Here is a 19,032-nt window from a genome sequence, read left to right on the forward strand (position 1 = left end):
CGTCATTAACTCGATACTCGTAATTCTTGTCCGACACACAACATATGACTTGCTTTCCTTAGCAACTTTCTTTCCTTACCTTATATGCCTTTGAAATCTCGTTTAGGGTCATCAAATGCTATTTCTTAATTATCAAAATATCGTATACGTCATGCCCTTCGTTGGCCTATTCACTGTACGTTAACGAGAAATTTTCGAGGTGTAACAATTATGATCGTGGGTAATAAAGAAAAGAAGCTGACAATAAGGTCATAAAGGAAGACTTTTGTGAAAAGCGTGTAGCGGGTTGAGACTTCATAGAATATCTTAGACATGAGTACTTTTCATAAGATTGGGAAGGGAAAAATTGGTATCTGACATGGTTGTTAGGATAAGGTTGCGACTGGTGCTGTCACGACCCAGCCCCGTAGGCCGTGACAGGTGCCCGAGCTGGGCACCCAGACGTACCTGCTAACCATAATCAGCGTACAAACAGATTATACATATACAGAGTTCAGACATCAGACTATAACTGACATAATCAGATCTTATACTTACAGAATAGCGACCCGTCGCCCCGTAGCTGTCACAAATACATATACATATATATATGCACATTCCGCGGTCACATCATCCAGCGGACATAAAGCCGATAAGGCCGTCATCATACGGGGGACGTCGGAACACACATCACACGTAATACACAAGGAAACAGAAACTACCCATAACCCACACGTATATGTCTACAGACCTCTAAGAGTCATAACAGAATCATATGACGGGACAGGGCCCCGCCGTACCCATGAACAAACATATGTACATATAACAGAGATGTCTGTACCAAAAGTGTAGGCTCCGGATCAAAGGAGCACTTCAAACAGCAGAGCAGATATCCTAAGCTGATGGATCACCGAAACGCGTACCTGTACCTGCGCGGCATGAAACGCAGCCCCCGAAGAAAGAGGGTCAGTACGGAATATGTACTGAGCATGCAAGGCATGAAATATAGTAAACAGAGTTATAGTCGGATCAAAAGTGCAGAAAATAAATGCAATATCAGAATATCAAATGCTTACTGAGTAAAATGCAAATCATGCAGTGCTCTTGAATATGGTCGCCCTCTGTCATTGGCGCCATAACACATCATACACCGAAGTTTTTTTTATATCTCCGTATCCCCGTCACACAGCACATCACATATACCACGGTACCCGGCCACGAGGGGCGCGGCGTACCGGACACATCATAACACCATTATCCACGGTTCCCGGCCAAAGGGGCTCGGCGAACCGGACACATCATACTCCGAAAATATATCATAATGCGCACGATGATAACCGGCCCCGGGACTCGGCGAAGGAAGTGACAATAGTGCACGAGCAGAGTCGTGAGAACTATATGCAATTTTAAAAACATTTTCCAAAAACGTAATGGAAAAATCAAAACAAGTTATCGTTTAAAAGTCGGGACTTAGTCATATCAAATACCTTTCGGACGACATTCGGGAACGTATCAAATATCTTAAACATCTCACGGAACCGTAGGAACCATAGTCATATATATATATTATTGTGACGGACTCAACCGATGAATAAGTAAGCGACGCTCGAGAGCGAAAATGATAACTAGGTTAAGTTCTTTCAAAAAGTCACCAGGACTATGCAAACGAAAATCTCGGGGACCACGGGTGTGCATCGACCAACCCGGGCCCGCCCATGGAAGTTGGTAACCTTATTCGCATTAAGATCTTTTACGAACAGTTTTGAAGCGATCCGAGCCTTTCTGTGAAAGTTACGGACGTTCGAAGTTCGGGACCTTTTAGTAGCAAAACTCTTTATAAAACTTTTGAACTTTAATCATTTGAAACCACAAGTGTCATAGTTTGGTTACATTAAGGAGTAAATCTTTAGGAACGAATAAGGCACGTATCTAAGCTCGGATCCTAAGAGCGGAGTTACCCGAGGCTCGGGTCATAGCCTATTTAGCACTAGGACATGCCAAAGAAGAAAAAGTTACGCCTTACATACCTCGTCGGCTCTCAAGCTAAGTCAAGCCTCAAGTCTCGGGCGCTCCAAGATCTACATAACGCCAATATACCAACATTAGCCATAAGTATTTAGGCATTCAATTCTAAACGAATATCAAATCCTACAGAAATTTCGGCAGCATTTCCCCTGTAAATACAACACCCCGAGAATTCAATTAGGCCAATTTCAACAACAACCAAACCAACAACCAAGCTACAACATCAACAACCAATTCAAAAATGTATTCTAACATTAATAGCTCTTTCCACATAACTTCAACAACATTCAACATTCCAATATACTCACTTCAAACTACTTACATTCAAACTAGTATTAACGTTTATACATTCGATTACTAATCCAAAACCATTCAAACAATATTCAAGAACGTTTTAAACAATTCACACAATTTTCCAAACAACCCAAACAAGGGTCGAACTCACCCGAATTCCTCCCCAAACCCGAGAACAACACCAAACACATTCTTCCCTTCCAAATTCATAATTTTCACCATTAATCCGCACATTAGCAATGCAATTCTCATAAATACAAAAATTACATAAAGTTCACATTAACTTCCAAATCAACCCATAACCAACACAACATCACTTTGAGTCATTAAACTTGCATTTTTCTTCATAGAATCCACAACGACGACAACTAAAATACTAACGACGATTTATTCATTCTCAACTACACAAAGGGGGACCATTCGGCCAACATCATACACACACACAAAGATGATTTTCATTCTTTTCTTCACACTACAACAATCAAAACATGCTAACTAGAATTAATTCATTGCCTTTAACACAATACACACTCACTCGGCAAAACCCATATACACGGCCTCAACTCCAACTTGGTTTCTATCATGAATTTCTTCCTTTTTAGCATGATACAACACATATAAACCATTCATAACACATAAAACAAGATTAAAACTCACCTTTCTTCTTCAACTTCTCAACTTGCCTAAAGTTGGCCACGGATGAAAACGGGTATTCTAACGCTTTCAATAACACTTCCACGTTAATAAGCACCCTTCAATTAGTAGGTTTGCTTGAAGAAATTATTTTTTTCTTGATCAATTCTTGGTCTTGCTTTTTCTCCTCCTTGGCCGAATATGGCCTTTCTTTGTCTCTCAAAGTTTCTTGAAAATTCTATGTGGTGAAGATGATGAAAATGATCCCTTAAGTCATCTTTTATTTACAAGTATTAGCCCTCCATGTGGCCTTGGCCCACATCCATGTGGCCGGCCACATGGTCCTTGTTTTTTTTTTTTTTCACTTTCCAAAAATAGAATACTTACTAAAAATGGAACTTAACCCCAAATGTTTCCTTAACATTTCCATACCAATAAAATCATACACGAATTAAGCCTTTAAAGCGAACAAAAGTCTCTGCGTCATATCTCGGAATGGTCTTGTCCTTAACTAATCAAGATTGACTCGGATTATCCCGACGTACGAAATACGGGATATAACATCCTTCCCCCTTTTAGAACATTCGTCCTCGAATGTTCAACTAGTCTTATAAAGTAGGATAAGTATCTCGGGGGTTTCCTTCATTGCCATAGTATACAATCTCATTTACCGGTGGTATTTCTCTTTTATTTCCTCTTTAGCTTCTCAAGTCATCTCCTTACCATTATTATTCCGTCACAATACTTTAAGAAGGCCACGTCTTTAGTGCGCGACATCCTTACCTTATAACAACGTAACCAGATCCAAGACACACCTCGAGTCAGACTCCTCCTCCTTGTCGAATCTTGTTATGCCCTCTTTTGGTAGCCAACTACTCTGATCATCTCGCTTAAACCATCTTATCCCCAACTTGTAACACTTCAAACGCACTTCCTCGGGTTACTTCCTTATCTTTAATTCAAGCTCTTCTATTATCCCTTCCTTTACTCATTCCCCCAACGTTCTCACTGCCTACTACCGGAGGCATCTCTATGTTTCTTTCTTACTACTCATAGGTCGCCTTGTTATTAGCGAACCACTCTGTTGTTCACATCTTGGTCTCTAATCCGGCACAGTAGCGTTACCTTTCGCAGCGCCTCCGTAAGTTACTCGTTATCGTTCTATTGTCGTATTCCCGCTTTGTTCCCGCTTCCTAACATCACATTCTCCAAGACCCCTACAACTCATTTTTCAGCACTATCCCAATTTCTATCCTAGTTTCCACCCCCTTCTTGCTGGCTTTGCATCTTATGAACTTGTCTCGGTAAGGAATTTTACCAGTGGCCCGAGTATCCGTATCCAATATTTTGTAGTGTCGATTGACTCTATTCAACACTTGTATTTTTCACACCCACTTCCCCCCTTTTGGGGTGTACATATCACTACTTGATTATACTTTGCCCTGTATCCGCTTTTTTTTTTTAATCTCAGTCCAGCAACACTTTTGTTCCGACATTTTGATTCCCGCCGTTGACCTTTTCATTTTCTTCCTTTTTCCATGTATCATTGTATTAACACTTCCTAAGCTTAACTTGTCGTGAAAACAACATCAGCTTGCTTGGGACATTTGCGCCAGTTATTTTTCTTTTCAATCGAACTTCGTTATCCTGTCCGATTAACGCCTTCCAAATACCGTTACATTGGTTGCCGGAATACGTACACCCGCTAATACAGGGGTATCATGCGCTTTCCTGTACATATACATACTTGCCAACATCCCACTCTCAAAAGATTCCTAAACACTACTCAAATCCACCCCCAATTCCGGGATCGTGACCTTCTCCTCTTTCTTTCCCCGGTCTAGTCCGCTCCGCCTACGCGACCTCTTAAAATTTCGTCTGCTCAGTATATTCTAAGTCCCTTTAGACTACTCTAGCTTCCCATTTGCTTCTTTGGCTGAAATTGTAAGACTTTCAGAAACTTCCCAGGGGGTCACCCATCCTGAAATTTCCCTCACCCTAGCACGCTTAACTTCGGAACGTCGATGAAATACGATGCTCTAACGCTGGTATAATCGCGTTCTCTTCACCGCATGACCTTCGTCACGTAATTTGGAGTAAAGTAAAGTCTTGACAGGTTTTCGGACGCTTTCATAGCACAGTTACTATTTTACCCCTCTCTCGGTTCTACATATTCACTTATCACCTATGGGTACTATTACTTTCCATCCTAGACTCCCAGATCCGTAATGACCATGAACACGTCTTAATCGCCGTCGCTTATACATACTTGGTTATCAACTTTTGAATTTCCGCCTACCGCTATTAAGCAACAATTATACAACAAATACGCACATATAAGAATATAAATTCTAGTAAGGATTCATGTACCTGTAGCCGCATCTGGTAATGCCTCCTGATCCTGTTTACTGGCCAACGCATATAGGCGGTTCGACGGACTGCTAATACTGGAGGCTCCGCCGCGACCTGCCGCCACGGCCGCCGGTGCGGTATACCGCCCGTAGGGCGCGCGCTACTGAAGAAGACGGACCGACAACTGACCCTGAGCCACCCCCATACGGATAATCCCTCATAAGGTGGCCCTGGCGGCCACAAGTAAAACAAGCACCCATCGCCCGATAGCACTCTCCAGGGTGACGTCTCCTACAATGTGAACACCGAGGTATGAATGGTCTCGACTGACCGGAACCTTTGTCCACCTGGGATCCCGAAACCCTGGAGCTCTGACTCGCTCCTGAGTACCCTGCACCGTCAAGTTTCCTACCCGGGAATCGTGGGGGTGCACTCCGCGCCCGGCAAGGCTATCCCGTATCGCCGAGGCTGCCCGCCTCGAGAATCTCTAGAATACCCAGCCGATCTAGCCCTCTTGGGCTGGCCCCTATCGTAATCTCTGTCGGGCAGACGTCCTCTGTGTCGCTCCTCCATATCCTGGGCATACGCCTGTACCCGGGCAATATCCATGCCGGGCTGGGAAGCCATCGCCATACGGTATCGATCGGGTAATCATCCGCCCCATCACGTCGATGCACCCGGTCAGCCATGTCAGCCACAATATGAGGCGCGTATCTGGCCAGGGAATCAAACTCGAGGCTATACTCCCGGACGCTCCTGCCGCCCTGCCTCAGATGTAAAAATCTATGAACCCTGGCTCGCCTCGTCTCTGGGGTAGAAAATGGCCAAGAAAGGCCTCCACAAACTCGTCCCATACGGCGAGGAGCACCCGCCTCTCGGACAACTCCCAAGACTCGTACCAATTTGCAGCTATATCATACAACCGATACGACGCGAACTCAACAGACTCAGTCTCGGAAGCCTTAATCAATCGCAACGTACACCGCATCTGTCTAATAAACTCCTAGGGGTCCTCCTCGGGCTTTGACCCGAAGAACTCTGGCAGATTACAAGTCAAGAAATAGCGGGCCCTCTCACTGTCACGTCTGTCTGTACGGTCATCTCCTGCCCCATGTCTGTTAACCTGCCCCGCCACCAATCTAGTAAGCAGCTGAACTGCATCCCTCATAGCTCTATCCTCCGCCCCTGGCTGAGGAGCTGGAGGCTCGGGCACTCGAACCTCAGGGGCGGGCGGTGGAGCCGCCTCCTGTCCTGCAGTTGCTGCTGCTCTATGCCCCTTTGATGGTGATGGGGTGGCGGAACTAACCGACGGGGGCGCAACCTCCGGCTCCGACTGGGCACCGGCCCTAGTAGTCATCCGGGCCCGACTAGTCTCTCCGGCTGCTGTGGACTTGCCCTTCTGGGCAGCTGTAGCTTTTCTCGGAGGCGTCGCTTTTTTCGGAGGCATCGCTGAAATCACAACAACTCGTTAGGAAGGAGTCATCCTAAATAAGCAGCTCCATCGCACGATCTAAGACAGAAGAAAGTTCACTGATTCCTAAATGCCCCATGACCTCCCGTTTATAAGTGTGGCCGGCTTCACACCATAAATGGACTGCCGGGACACGGTACGTGGACATTCCGAGGACGAACCTCGCTCCGATACCACCTTTGTTACGACCCAGCCCCGTAGGCCGTGACTGGTGCCCGAGCTGGGCACCCAGACGTACCTGCTAACCATAATCAGCGTACAAACAGATTATACATATACAGAGTTCAGACATCAGACTATAACTGACATAATCAGATCTTATACTTACAGAATAGCGACCCGTCGCCCCGTAGCTGTCACAAATACATATACATATATATATGCACATTCCGCGGTCACATCATCCAGCGGACATAAGCCAGTAAGGCCGTCATCATACGGGGGACGTCGGAAACACACATCACACAGACACAAGGAAACAGTAACTACCCATAACCCACACGTATATGTCTACAGACCTCTAAGAGTCATAACAGAATCATATGACGGGGGACGGGCCCCGCCGTACCCATGAACAAACATATGTACATATAACGAGAGATGTCCGTACCAAAAGTGTAGGCTCGGATCAAAGGAGCACTTCAAACGACGGAAAAGAGATATCTTAAAAAGGCGATGGATCACCAAAACGCGTGCACGTACACTGCGCGGCATGAAACGCAGCCCCCGAAGAAAAGGGGTCAGTACGGAATATGTACTGAGCATGCAAGGCATGAAATATAGTAAACAGAGTTATAGTCGGATCAAAAGTGCAGAAAATAAATGCAATATCAGAATATCAAATGCTTACTGAGTAAAATGCAAATCATGCATAGGCTCTTAGAATATGGTCGCCCTCCTGTCATTGGCGCCATAACACATCATACACCAGAAGTTTTTTATATCTCCGTATCCCGTCACCAAAGACATCACATATACCACGGTACCCGGCCACGAGGGGCGCGGCGTACCGGACACATCATAACACCATTATCCACGGTTCCCGGCCAAAGGGGCTCGGTGAACCGGACACATCATACTCCGGAAATATATCATAATGCGCACGATGATAACCGGCCCCGGGACTCGGCGAAGGAAGTGACAATAGTGCACGAGCAGAGTCGTGAGAACTATATGCAATTTTAAAAACATTTTCCAAAAACGTAATGGAAAAATCAAAACAAGTTATCGTTTAAAAGTCGGGACTTAGTCATATCAAATACCTTTCGGACGACATTCGGGAACGTATCAAATATCTTAAACATCTCACGGAACCGTAGGAACCATAGTCATATATATATATTATTGTGACGGACTCAACCGATGAATAAGTAAGCGACACTCGAGAGCGAAAATGAAAACAAGGTTAAGTTCTTTCAAAAGTCACCAGGACTATGCAAACGAAAATCTCAGGGACCACGGGTGTGCATCGACCAACTCGGGCCCGCCCATGGAAGTTGATAACCTTATTCGCATTAAGATCTTTTACGAACAGTTTTGAAGCGATCCGAGCCTTTTACGAAAGTTACGGACGTTCGAAGTCGGGACCTTTTAGTAGCAAAACTCTTTATAAAACTTTTGAACTTTAATCATTTGAAACCACAAGTGTCATAGTTTGGTTACATTAAGGAGTAAATCTTTAGGAACGAATAAGGCACGTATCTAAGCTCGGATCCTAAGAGCGGAGTTACTCGAGGCTCGGGTCATATCCTATTTAGCACTAAGACATGCCAAAGAAGAAAAAGTTACGCCTTACATACCTCGTCGGCTCTCAAGCTAAGTCAAGCCTCAAGTCTCGGGCGCTCCAAGATCTACATAACGCCAATATACCAACATTAGCCATAAGTATTTAGGCATTCAATTCTAAACGAATATCAAATCCTACGAAATTTAAAGATTTCCGTAAATACAACACCCCGAGAATTCAACTCGGCCAATTTCAACAACAACCAAACCAACAACCAAGCTACAAAATCAATAACCAATTCAAAAATGTATTCTAACATTAATAGCTCTTTCCACATAACTTCAACAACATTCAACATTCCAATATACTCACTTCAACTACTTACATTCAAACTAGTATTAACGTTTATACATTCGATTACTAATCCAAAACCATTCAAACAATATTCAAGAACGTTTTAAACAATTCACACAATTTTCCAAACAACCCAAACAAGACTCCAACTCACCCGAATTCCTCCCAAACCCGAGAACAACACCAAACACATTCTTCCCTTCCAAATTCATAATTTTCACCATTAATCCGCACATTAGCAATGGAATTCTCATAAATACAAAAATTACATAAAGTTCACATTAACTTCCAAATCAACCCATAACCAACACAACATCACTTTGAGTCATTAAACTTGCATTTTTCTTCATAGAATCCACAACGACGATAACTAAAATACTAATGACGATTTATTCATTCTCAACTACACAAAGGGGGACCATTCGGTGAACATCATACACACACACAAAGATGATTTTCATTCTTTTCTTCACACTACAACAATCAAAACATGCTAACTAGAATTAATTCATTGCCTTTAACACAATACACACTCACTCGGCCAAACCCATATACACGGCCTCAACTCCAACTTGGTTTCTATCATGAATTTCTTCCTTTTTAGCATGCTACAACACATATAAACCATTCACAACACATAAAACAAGATTAGAACTCACATTTCTTCTTCAACTTCTCAACTTGCCTAAAGTTGGCCACGGATGAAAACGGGTAATCTAACGCTTCCAATAACACTTCCACGTTAATAAGCACCCTTCAATTAGTAGGTTTGCTTGAAGAAATTATTTTTTTCTTGATCAATTCTTGGTCTTGCTTTTTCTCCTCCTTGGCCGAATATGGCCTTTCTTTGTCTCTCAAAGTTTCTTGAAAATTCTATGTGGTGAAGATGATGAAAATGATCCCTTAAGTCATCTTTTATTTACAAGTATTAGCCCTCCATGTGGCCTTGGCCCACATCCATGTGGCCGGCCACATGGTCCTTGTTTTTTTTTTCACTTTCCAAAAATAGAATACTTACTAAAAATGGAACTTAACCCCAAATGTTTCCTTAACATTTCCATACCAATAAAATCATACACGAATTAAGCCTTTAAAGCGAACAAAATTCTCTGCGTCATATATCGGAATGGTCTTGTCCTTAACTAATCAAGATTGACTCGGATTATCCCGACGTACGAAATACGGGATATAACAGGTGCTAAGGGTCATTCTTGTTATGGGCACATCGTTTGATCGGTAAATTTGACTGGATGGTAGACTTCTGAGGAGCTAGTAATCGACTGACAGAAATGACCTCAATTATGGGCTAATGCGATGAGTTAATGACTCGAGGAGTTACTGGTTATTTCACTTAGATTGAGGAGAAATATTGATATTGTTTTGTGGTTTGTTTGGCTTAGATGGATTATTAGTTTAGAGGATCGAGCGGATTTGAGTGCTTGTTGGTTGATAGTGATAAAAGTGATTTGAAATGAAACATGGGAACTGAAGGATTACAATGAGGCATCTTGTTATCAGGTTTAGGGGATTAAGGTTCGTAAGACTTGAGGTGAGGTAATATGGATACTTGAGTCATGTGTGGATTGCGGGGGCATTATATTATGACCTTCAGCAAGGGGTATGACCGATGAGGTTGATTGGTGTCTTTGAGGTTAAGGGCAGAAAGAAAATCGTTGAAGCAAAAGTTAGTGATGTGAGAGCTTGTTAGCGATGGTACAGGGTAGAGTGGGGTTCAGAGTTTATGGATGAGTTGGTATGCTCAGTTGTGTCATGGGCTGATAGAGGTCAGTGGTTGATGAATGGAACAATTATCAGTTGCGGGCCAGTTCAAAAGTTTAGTACTCAGGAGGGTTGATCAAGTGTTACACCTAATGTTGGACTAAGTTTGGGGGACTTGTATTCATTGTCTAAATTTGACTAGATCCCGCTACTAGTGGTGTTATTACTCGGCTTATGTGATTGAATAAAAAGGGATAGTCGTGCTAGTGGTTAGAGGTGTTCAGATTCGATAATTGAGGTAAGAGGTGATTCTTCGAGGACTAGTAACGTTAAAGATTTGAGTAAGGGATTAGTAAACATAGATACTTGAAACGGTAGATCAATGATGGGTTAACTGAGTTAAGTTCGGGATAACATTTCAGAAATTAAGTAAGGTAATTCAGGCAAGGACGCTTCAGTGAGATGCAAGAGGATATTAGTAAGACTAGCAATGTGATACGCCGGACTTGGGATTATGCGATATCTTTGGATTTAGAGAGGTTTCAGTTTAGAGTTGAGTGAGTTAAGGGAAAACTATAATGAATAGAGTGTATAGCCTACTATTATCTCCAGGTGTGATTCAGCTAGTGTACAAGACTTATGGTTATGTGATAGACTACTGAGTGGGTTCGAGTAATGGTCAGACGATGTCGGTGTATGTGAACGAATAGAAATTGAGGAATTGAAGAGTCAAGAAAAGGTAAAGTTGATTGTGAATCGATAAGAAAAAGGTACATCTTGGGCATTTCTTGGGTTAGTATGGATTGTGGTGTCGTTCTCTTCCATATTTCAGATGAGATGTGATTGTTGCGTGAGCTTAAGGAAGGAAATCTACAGAAATGGACCAAGTGATATGAGGAAAATTCCGTGAGGTTCGTGATCGACAACTAGTGATAAGCATATTTCAGTGAACCGATATGTTAAGGTTTATAAGAAGTGGCTTGGTGGTACACCATCGGATAAGTTTCGTAACATTCTACAGTGGATAAATTCGTGCTTTAAGAGAAAAGATTTGTGGAATCCCTGTTATGTGAGGACTAAAGTTATATTTTTTAGATGCGACCATATTCGTGGTAGTGTATTCTGCTGCAAATAATATTGACTGGACAGTTTGGGTAAGCGCTTTTGGTTATTAAAGACTTGGGGCTAGTTGCATGAGATTTAGAGCAGCAGTGGTAAGATTGGATACTTTCGAAAAATTTATGGGATTATCGAGGTGATACAATGAGAGGTCGATGGTTAAATGACTATTATACGAGGCTTCAAGTTTTGCGTTGAAAAGTTCGGGGTTGTATTGGAATTGCTTGTCGGGTAAAGGTTGCGAAGCATGAAGATGGGAATTGTAAGGTATAACTCTTCTGTACTAAGTTGATAACTTGGATAGGACTCACCTTGTGGAGTCGAGGGTGACAAACAAGATTTGTTATGCGTGAGTAAAAGATTAGAATTGGCCACCACAAATGTGCGATGGGACTGTGATTGGTTTCAAAAATTTGGAACCAGTTCAAATGACTATTGCTGGTATCCAAGAATTCTGCATTCATTCAGGGTCAACATTGTTCGAGTTAAGCTTAATGGTCTATGTTTATATTTCCAAGAAGATATTTAAGGATTCGATGCGTTTCGGCTCAGATTGGAGGAACGACAGATTTACCGAGCTTTTTATGATAGATTTACCGAGCTTTGTCAGGGTTTTCTATTGGATTTGATGATATTTTCTGAGAATAGTTACTTGGATAGAATAATGGTTTACGATGAGCTTAGTACAGATTTGAAGAGGAAATGTTGTGCGAGAGGTCTTTATAGTGATCAGTAAGGTTCTGACGGACTTTGCTCGGCAAGATGTTTAGTGGTATGGTTCTTGTATTGTGATTTAAAGGTTTAAAAAGACTTGGAACTAGCCAAGTTGGCTGTCGGTAAGATCGATTTTGATGGAATTGCGTAGAGATCTCAAATGGATCAAGGATTCTTTCTAGCGAGAGTAAGTTATGGTTTCAGGTTTGTGGTGTGTGTATTCATGTGTTTCTAAGAAATTGCGGTGCAAAAAATGGCTTTAGCTAGTGCAAAGGAAAGGTTAACGGAATCTGAATATCTTTCCGGTTCAGAATGGGCTATGGTTTGTGGCCATGCTTCGAAGGATTGCGTTGATTTGAGAAAGTGTTTGTGGGACCTATTGATCGCGTTCAGAGTTACGATTTTATCAAATCAGAGAATTCGAGCAAAAGCAATTCGTTTATTCGAGGATCAGTTGTGGGGGGAAATTTGAATACGGAGCTATGAGGATTAGAGCTTGAGCTAAGTTTAGAGAGTTATGACAAGTAAAGTGAGCGATCAAGTTTTCTGAATGTTACACCCAATAAGGGTGTCATGCGACGTGGGAAGGAGGGAAAGTGAGCCTGAGGTGTATTGGCCTGTTTGAGACTATTTGTTGTATTGATCCTGTGTTTTATGAGTTAGTTTTCACCAGGCCTGTCGGGTGTTCATCCGATTTTCCATGTTTCTAGGTTGAAGAAGTACCATTCTGATGCTTCCTGTATCATTCTTTGGGATTCAGTTCTGTGTGATAAGAAACCTTCCTAGTAGGAGGATCCTGATATGTGTTCTAGATATCCCAAGTTGTTGCCGGCTCAGGTATCTTTCCCCGTTCTCTTCCTTGTCGCTCAAGAACGAGCAAATGTTTAATTGGTATCTGATATAACGACCTGTTCAGTCGTTATTGTGTTTTTGACTATTTTGCCATCGTTGACCCATCCCCGAGCCCTATTAGTACTATTTTGACCTGCAGGAACAGGTGGCATGATTCCCTTGGCATTTGGGTGAGTCTTGACGTGACTTTTGGAAAAATTGACTTTTAAGTGAAAATCGTTTGACTCATAGTTGACTTTTGGGTAAGCGGACCTTTTTTGGAATTCCATCAATTTTGAGAGGTCTGAATGATCATTTGTGACTGATTGGCAGGTTTGGTTCGGTTCCCAATGCACTCGGGTGTGTTTTGGGACTAGTGTTGGAAAGTTGGTTTTGGGGTTTTGGGGGTTGACTTGGTCAACGAGACCCCCTGTTGGGGAATCTGAAGCCACGAACGAGTTCGTAGAGCGTCTTTATGTATATCTACATATTTGGTTTGTGTGTATAGGGCCTCGGGTGATAATTAGATTTCAGAAGGAGTTTGTGGTACTTGAATTATTTCTGGTTTCTGGTGTACCGCAATAGCGGCACCAGTACCACTATAGCGGTGGCCATACCGCAAAAGTTGCTGAGTGCATTTTGGGGTAACCGCTATAGGGGTGGGGTGAGCGCTGAAGCGAGACCGTTATAGCGGTCCCGTGATCGCAGAAGCGGCTGACGGGCAGTTTCTTCATTTAATGGCTTAACAAAAGCCCAACCCTTATGTCATTATTCTATTCTCATAACCTTAAGCTTTGGAGGCGAATTTAAGGGTTTTGGGGCAGATTCTTTGTTACACCCCATAGTTTCGTATGTTGAGATTCGAGCTACCTTTTAGGAGGTATGTGAGCTTATATGTGTTTAACTATGATTATAAGGGTTTAAGTGCATATAGTAAGTTATGGAAGGATTGAAGGGCAAGTGAATTAAGGAAATTGAATTTGTTGGAACTTGGAAGAGAATATGAGGGGTAATTTTGGCCCAACTTGGAGAAAGAATATCCTTTGATAGATGAGGAGTTTTGAAGCAAGGTAAAAGCCTAAAATGAAGTTCGTCGAGTCTAGTTTCCAACTCAATAAACCGTTCGTCGATAAGACATCGGAGTTGAGAATTATGGACGTTACAAGTTCGGCTGACAAAGCAGAAACGCGTGCTACAGTGCTGCTACCGTAACTGCTACAGTAACTGCTACAGTGGCCCGACCCAAATTTCACCCACTATTTAAGGATCAAATCTGATCCTAAACCCCATTTTTTCAGCCTAGAACACTCCAAATATTTCCCAAATTCTCTAGAAAACTCTCCTAACTTTCGTCCACTAGATTTTAACGCAAATTAAGTGAAATCCCCGAATTTAAGTTCGGACAACACATAGCTGCGATTATAATATCGAATTGCGGTGAAACATGGCTTGGATTCAAGGTGGTAATCGAAGATATTGCAATTCTAGCGGATGAAAGGCATGGATTTTTTCTTATTAGTATTGATTTAAGCTTATCTACGGAGGAAAAGTTACTAAATGAGCATATAATGAATTTATGGGTTAGGCAATTGGATAAAACATCGTGTGGGATGTTTATGGAATATTTTGGTGTTGATAATATTGTTGTTAATGTTGGTATTGTTGTTGTTGTTGTTGTTGGTTCTTTGAATTGAGATTTTGGGCTAGGCATATAAATAGAGGAGATCTTGCCGAAATTTCGACGGTCTAGAAAAGATTTATTTGGAGGCTTAGGATAAGTATATGACAACGGGCCTGACAATAGTATGAATGGTTTTATATATAGATTTCAAGACAGGAGGTAGGTTGGAAAGTCGAGAAGCGAGCTTCAAGGTATGTTAAGGCTCGTCCCTTTCTTTCAAAGGTATGATTCCTATGTTTTGATTCCATACATGACATCCATAATAATTTTACTCCTGGAAATGCCAAAAGTCTATAGTATCTGAAGAATCTTACGATGACTCCAATCCTAGAGATTTTCAAGCCTAAGGTTCTAGATGATTTCATGACATTACTGAGCATGCTATATAACATATGGCCTCAGCTTATGTCTGAGCGTGCTATATAATATATGGCCTCAGCATATGTCTGAGCGTGCTATATAACATATGGCCTCAGCTGATGTCTGAGCGTGCTATATAACGTATGGCCTCAGCTTATGTTATGGATCATTCAAAGTGAGACGTGAAACTGGTGATGACTATGGTAGTGATGAAGATCCTAATTATCCAAACGAACCTAACAAATAAACGGATTCCGAAGACTCTATTCCTAGATAGTGTAGGGATATTCATATGCTTGACCTCTTAAGTCCCGAAGGGGCATCCATAAGTTGTACGTTTTCATAATGATGTCTGAATCCCGACGGGGACGTTCATAAGGTTTCCTTATTCATATGCGTTTCATATTTGATTTTTGAGTCTCGAATGAGACAAACGAAAAGGGTGAAGAAGTTCCCATTTTTGAGAAAAAGGGAAGAAGTTCCCGTTTTGAACTAAAAGTTGCTCCGGAGGGAGTCTTTTGATAGTTTTCAAAGATTTTCATGCATTTGCATATTTACATACATGCACGACATAATTTCATAGGGAAAGGGAGAAGGGCTAAGGCGTTATATACGGAAAACACCTGATCAGCTGGTATACGATGATTATGTTGCAAGGGGCCATTATGCTATTATTCCCGAAGGCTCGCGAGCGAGGTTGAAGGCATGCACTATGCATATATATATATATATATATATATATATATATATATATATATATATATACGGATACATATATATACATACTCATCTTTCAATCAAAAGTTCATATACACGTACATGTTTATCGAGTTGGTTACGGTACCGATTGAGTCCGTTACTCTTTTATCATCCGAGTCAAGATATATTGTTTCGGTTACGCACTTACATACTCGGTACATTGTTCGTGCGATGTCCCTTTTCGGGGCTCGTGTTTCATGCCACGCGGGTGTATACGGATGAGTAGAAGAAGACATTGGCTATAGGATGTTCCCGGGCTATCGAGTTTGGATTGGTGAGCTCCATCTCAGTTCGGAGTGTTGCCAAGTCAGAGTACTTATGTTATGGTATCTCGTGTATGTTAGAGACTTTTACAGACAGTGTCCTGTGGATAGTGCGTCGAGGCGTCGGTAGTTGTGTAAAGCGACCATGTAGGTCGATATGTTTTTATTCTTTATTTTTAAAGATTTTATTGTGACTAAAGGCTTTCTTTGAATTAAAGATAAGGGAGAAGTCCCTGATTTGACGAAAGAGTTTTATTGAAAAGTTTTTTTTTACCTGACGGAAGCGTCATTTCGTAGATTAAAGGTTCACAAAAGTTGTGACTCCTGGATGGAATAGTAGTATGGCTCGGCCAAAACCGATTAGGGTCTTGGGTGTCAGTCGCAGCCCTCTGGTATGGGTCGTGACAGAAGTGGTATCAGAGCAGTTCGTCCTAGGAGTTGTCTGGAAAGTCGTGTCCAGTAGAGTCTTGTTTATGGTTTGAAGCATGCTACATTTATAAACAGGAGGCTACAAGACATCTAGGATAGTTACCTTTCTTTCTTATCTTAGATCGTGCCGTAGAGCTATGTCATAGGTTACGAAATCCCTAGTCCTAACCCCAGATGTCTTGATTAGTCATAAGTGATTGCTTGCTTGGTTTTAAGGTTACTAGTAAGGATTGATGCTCGTATCAGAAAGGTATGTTTTCCGTCTATTGGTGTTGATATATGAGAAGAATTTGGTATAGCTGAACTATTGGATCATTTGTATTTCTGCGGTTGCCCTGTGAGGCATTAGACTTGCTTTCTGAGCTGTATGCAGGTTTGGGATAGTATTTATGGAAAAAGGAAATACAATAAGAAGAAATGAGGAAATGATTGCTCAAGAAACTGGAACAATTGGTGACAAATAAAAGGAAGCTGACAAATGAAAAACGCAAATGAGTTCAGGAAAGGAAATGAGATTTAGAGTTCCGAAAGGTACCATAGGACGATACTTTTAAGGAAAGAATAAAAGAAAAATAAGCGGGCATGTAGAGGCAAAAGGGAAGGATGTTAAGGATCATGCCGAAATGACTACGATTACGGATTCAAATAGAATACTCCGGATACAGTGATACCATAAGGTAAAACCTTTAAGGCGGGAAACAAGTAAGCTTGAGTACGAGCACAAGGATGGATTATAGATGTAGTTTGAAGTAAGTTGCGTCTTAATTTAACATTCGAGGACGAATGTTTTTAAAGAGGAGAAGGATGTTACACCCCATAGTTTCATATGTTGAGATTCGAGTTACCTTTTAGGAGGTATGTGAGCTTATATGTGTTTAACTTATGATTATAAGGGTTTAAGTGCATATAGTAAGTTATGGAAGGATTGAAGGGCAAGTGAATTAAGGAAATTGAATTTGTTGGAACTTGGAAGAGAATATGAGGGGTAATTTTGGCCCAACTTGGAGAAAGAATATCTTTTAGTAGATGAGGAGTTTTGAAGCAAGGTAAAAGCCTAAAATGAAGTTCGTCGAGTCTAATTTCCAACGCAATAAACTGCTCATCGATAAGAAATCGGAGTAGAGAATTATGGACGTTACAAGTTCGGCTGACAAAGCAGAAACGCGTACTACGATCTGCTGCTACAGTGCCGACTTCCTACAGTAACTGCTATAGTGGTCCAACCCGAATTTCACCCACTATTTAAGGATCAAATCTGATCCTAAACCCCTTTTTTTCAGCCTAGAACACTCCAAATATTTCCCAAATTCTCTAGAAAACTCTCCCAACTTCCGTCCACTAGATTTTGACGCAAATTAAGTGAAATTCCCGAATTTAAGTTCGGACAACACATAGCTGCGATTATAATATCGAATTGTGGCGAAACATGGCTTGGATTCAAGGTGGTAATCGATGATATTGCAATTCTAGCAGATGAAAGGTATGAATTTTTCCTTATTAGTATTGATTTAAGCTTATCTATGGAGGAAAAATTACTAAATGAGCGTCTAATGAATTTATGGGTTGAGCAATTGGATAAAACATCGTGTGGGATGTTTATGGAATATTTTGGTGTTGATAATATTGTTGTTGATGTTGTATTGTTGTTGTTGTTGTTGGTTGCCGAATTAAGATTTTGTGCCAGGCATATAAATAGAGGAGATGCTGCCGAAATTTCGGCAGATTCTAGAAAGATTTATTTGGAGGCTTAGGATAAGTATATGACAACAGGCCTGACAATAGTATGAATGGTTTTATATGTAGATTTCAAGACAGGAGGCAGGTTGAAAAGTCGAGAAGCGAGCTTCCAGGTATGTTAAGGCTCGTCCCTTTCTTTCAAAGGCATGATTCCTATGTTTTGATTCCATACATGACATCCATAATATTTTTACTCCTGGAAATGCTAGAAGTCTATAGTTTCTGAAGAATCTTACGATGACTCCAATCATAGAGATTTTCAAGCCTAAGGTTCTAGATGATTTCATGACATGGCGAGCGTGCTATATAACATATGGCCTCGACATGTCGAGCGTGCTATATAATATATGGCCTCGGCTTATGTACGAGCGTGCTATATAACATATGGCCTCGGCTTATGTACGAGCGTCTTTTGTATAACATATGGCCTCGGCTTATGTTATGGATCATTCAAAGTGAGACGTGATAGTGGTGATGACTATGGTAGTGATGAAGATCCTTATTATCCAGACGAACCCAGCAAATAAACGGATTTCGAAAACTCTATTCCTAGACAGTATAGGGATATTCGTATCCTTGACCTCTT

At 41.6% G+C, this 19,032-nt stretch overlaps 1 protein-coding gene across 1 annotated transcript in view; it reads left to right on the forward strand.

Moving 5' to 3' along the window:
• LOC132063063 (uncharacterized) overlaps positions 1–19,032 on the forward strand; it is a 47,371-nt gene that overhangs the window by 14,404 nt on the left and 13,935 nt on the right. The window lies entirely within an intron of this gene.

This window comes from Lycium ferocissimum, chromosome 7, assembly GCF_029784015.1.
Source record: "Lycium ferocissimum isolate CSIRO_LF1 chromosome 7, AGI_CSIRO_Lferr_CH_V1, whole genome shotgun sequence".
In the NCBI taxonomy this organism is placed as follows: Eukaryota; Viridiplantae; Streptophyta; class Magnoliopsida; order Solanales; family Solanaceae; genus Lycium; species Lycium ferocissimum.